Source organism: Orbicella faveolata, unplaced genomic scaffold (assembly GCF_042242905.1).
Source record: "Orbicella faveolata isolate gen_17 unplaced genomic scaffold, um_ofav_v1 contig_48, whole genome shotgun sequence".
Taxonomy (NCBI): Eukaryota; Metazoa; Cnidaria; class Anthozoa; order Scleractinia; family Merulinidae; genus Orbicella; species Orbicella faveolata.
In genome coordinates this window covers 12,781,452-12,785,000 of record NW_028301578.1, presented here as the reverse complement: position 1 = coordinate 12,785,000, position 3,549 = coordinate 12,781,452, and the positions used below count along the sequence as shown (strand labels likewise).

General features: G+C 39.4%; 1 protein-coding gene across 3 annotated transcripts in view; it reads right to left on the bottom strand.

Moving 5' to 3' along the window:
* LOC110039753 (progranulin-like) overlaps positions 1-1,083 on the bottom strand; it is a 9,546-nt gene extending 8,463 nt beyond the window's left edge. For all 3 annotated transcript variants that reach the window (XM_089281038.1, XM_089281039.1, XM_089281042.1), the window contains exon 1: positions 922-1,083. The gene's annotated coding sequence lies outside the window, so the exon portion shown is untranslated. The remainder of the gene's footprint in view (positions 1-921) is intronic.
* Between the last annotated feature and the right edge of the window lie 2,466 nt (positions 1,084-3,549).

Below are 3,549 nucleotides of genomic sequence, written 5' to 3'. Positions count from 1 at the left end.
AGTGTTAGTTATGAAAGTTCGAATTTCAGGCAACCTGAGTAGTAGACTGTAGACAAATATTGATCGGAAGTAGATTTTCATTCGGATTAGTAACGACTGTTTGCGAAAAAACGGGCCTCTTGTCTTTTCCACGAGCGCACTGTTGATTTTTCACCTCTAAATGGGTGACAAGGAATGGCGTAGTTTGACCTTTGTGCCACTCTTGTCTGGCGTCCTAACATTTCGCAGTTCAAGTAGCCCAAAAATTTTATTGCAGTTATTTGAAGAAGAAACCCTGTTCTTTCGCTGGATTAATGTTGTCAGATTTGCACGTTGCCTTCATTTGACCACAACTACCAGAATTCCTTCCGTTTTTACTTTATTATTTAAATGTTGAATTCCCAGTGGGGTTTAAATAGCAATTGCCCTAATTAGCATAACAAACAGTCAAAATGAAGGATTCTGATAGTTGTAGTCAAATGACGCCATCATGTAAATCGCCTATTGCGCTCTGCACTATCTGAGATTTTCTCACTAGTTAAATTCTATAGACGCTAGATTTTTATAAATTAATGCATGCTTGTCTATATTTTAAATTTATACGGCGTATTTCTTAATTTTTATCTTGTATTCTAAATTATCATAATATATATTTTTTAATTATTATTTTTTATCGCACATTTCGAATAACGGTATTATTAGGAACAACAACAAAATTTGAAAAACACCTAACGCCAAGTGTTATTTTTAGGGAATCACCTTAAGATATTTGCTTTAACCAAATATACCTATCATCAAGATATGATATAGCGAATTTTTTACTAACGTCCTCTTCTCCAATAAAGCAACGCTGTTGGTATGCAAAACTTTCGGGAGAAGCAAATTCTGTAGATAAAAAAAAAAAAAAAAAACCGAAAAGATTAACAGAGACTAGTGGCTTACCGTCGGAGGCTTCTGCTAGATTTCAGTTGGTGGCAGTTGATAGATGTAGAATGGAATTCGTGGAAGGAAAAAGTCAATTTTGCACCTCTCAGAAAACTTCTGACTGTTCGTGACTACAAGATGCCAAGAATCCGCCAAAAGAAATATGCATGCTTTTGATAAGGAATGTAGATCTTAGGTTTGAACTCATGAGAACTAATACTCACACATCATGTGCATGCGTGCTTGTCATACGCACAGCGGTATTTTATCAGGTGATATATTATGGTGTACTTTCAGTGCTACACCACAGATCAAAGATTTAAGATCATTTGAATTGTTGAAAAGTAATTTGACTAATTGTGGTACAAGGTTTTCCAAGGTAATAAACGTATCGTTATGTTTCTGTCCCGTTGACCTCAGAGACCTCAGAATGAAGATATACTTTCTCATCTACGCCGGTTTAAGGTGGCCGAACACAGTTTTCGCGCGCGCTTTTGCTGATGCAATTCAGCGCGCGCACAAGGATTGAAAAACAAACATGCCTTCAATAGAGCGATCATTTTATTTACTCAACACCCGCACTATATGCGCTATTTTTCTCCATTATTGAACGCAGTGTATTGATGCCTTTAGTCTTTTATTACAAAGCTATGTTAGAAAAGGTAACGACGCAAAGAACCCAGCAATTCTCAGCTTTTTCTTTGTTACCGAAAGAACCCAGTTAAATGCAGCGCATGCGCAGTTGCTCGAAAAATTGAGACCGATTGCTTTTGCAGAAACTTGCCGATTTCTAACGATCCAGTCGATAGAATTTCAAGAAATTTGGCAAAAAAATAATTCAGAAACCACTTGAATGATCTATCGCAAAAAATCTGAATTTTGACATAGGGAATTTTTAATAATACAGAACATGCAGTGAAAACGATTTACGGTGAATTACGAAAGTCGCCTATGTCAAAATTTTATTAGAACAGTGTTGACAGAAGGGATTTAATGTCAATTCATAGTGGGCAAATGATGGAAAAAATCTAACGACGGAATTTTTTTTAAATAAACAAAACCCATTTTTTAAGCCTTGTTTTTAACCAGCCCCGTTGCCATGGCAACAGCACTCACCTTAGTCAAAATGTGAGAATAAACCCTTCTGTGGTTAACCTTGACTCTTGCAAAAAACGGGCGCCAAAGCATAAATAGATTTAAAGTAATGGTAAATTAGGCAGAGGCTCTTGAAAACTGTGTTCGGCCACCTTAAATGCATCAGTCAATTCCAGCAGTGCCCATCCCCCACCCCGGGCAACCGCGGGGCATTTGCTCACGTTGTCAGTCCCGGGAGTGGGGCGTCCGCAATTTTATCACGGCTCGGGGGCTGGGCATTTGCGTACCCCGGGGCGACCCCCGGGCATTCGACACCCGTTTTTGGAAAGTGCCATGGATGAGTTAATCGGGAAAGACGAGGTGTTTGTCGAACAATGGCTTGTCCGTCAGGGGCTAGAGAAACTTGCAGATGTTTTTAAAGGTATGTTTTCTCAATTTTAGATATTTCTTCATTACTTGTAAGCATATAAATATAAGCGACAAGGTGAACTATATTTTGTTTGTCACAAAACAATCACTGACATGAACACGACTATTTCGCATTTCGCATTCAAAACTAGCCTAGCATTTTTTAAATTCATGAAAGTGGAGTTAAAATACTTAAGGTTTGCGAATTCAAATGATGCGATCTTCAAGACAGATCCTGCGAGCTTAAAATGCAATGCATCATCATTTAAAATGTATTGATTCTTCACAGAAAAAGTAGCCTGCGAATACAGGCGCCTATCATTGCTCGCGGCTGGGGAAACGTCCGTCGCAATCCCAGCTATCCTCTAGCAAACTGTTAAAAACAAATATAGAGAAATAAATATAATCAGAATCAACTAACACGTACTGTACTGTTGTCCTTGAAGTCTTACCGTTGCATTAAAATACTGAACAGTTGACCGTTTTATACACTGATTAATTAAAAAACTGTGGAGGTGTTGGAAGGCGACGATCCCGGGCGCATTTGCCCTCTCTTTCTTCGTCCCCACCCCGGGGCATTTAGACAGCTTATGTGTCCCCACCCCGGGAAATTTGCCAATTTTTTTTTTTTAAAAATGCTAATGCCCGGGGCTTAGCCCGGGTGGGGGGATCGGCACTGCTGGAATTGACTGATGCATTAGAGGTACGCGCGCGCGAACTTAAGTTTGCACATAAATAAGACTTGAACATAACCTTTGACCCTTATGTAGCTTCTTCCAGGCCTCTGGTTAAGCGCGCGAAAAGCGCTATTTTTCACACCGCGCCCCAACTAACTGAACGTCTGGAAGAGGCTAGTCCTTAATTAACCAAACTCAGTTCACACGTACAAAGGAAAAAAGTTGAAATGAACGGTAAAGAAACTATATTTTTTAAATTATCATATTGGCCTTAATTAACGCCATGACAAGAACTGAGCTAAACGGCAATGAACTCGACAGTGCCGGCTTTTCCGTCATTGCCGTGAGCATATTCCACAGTACGGGTACAGGGAAATAATCAGGAGACCCAATTAAATCGCAAGTGTAACCTTGCAAAACCTTGGACCACCGTAAGTCAAAACACTTCACAGAAATTCACATGATC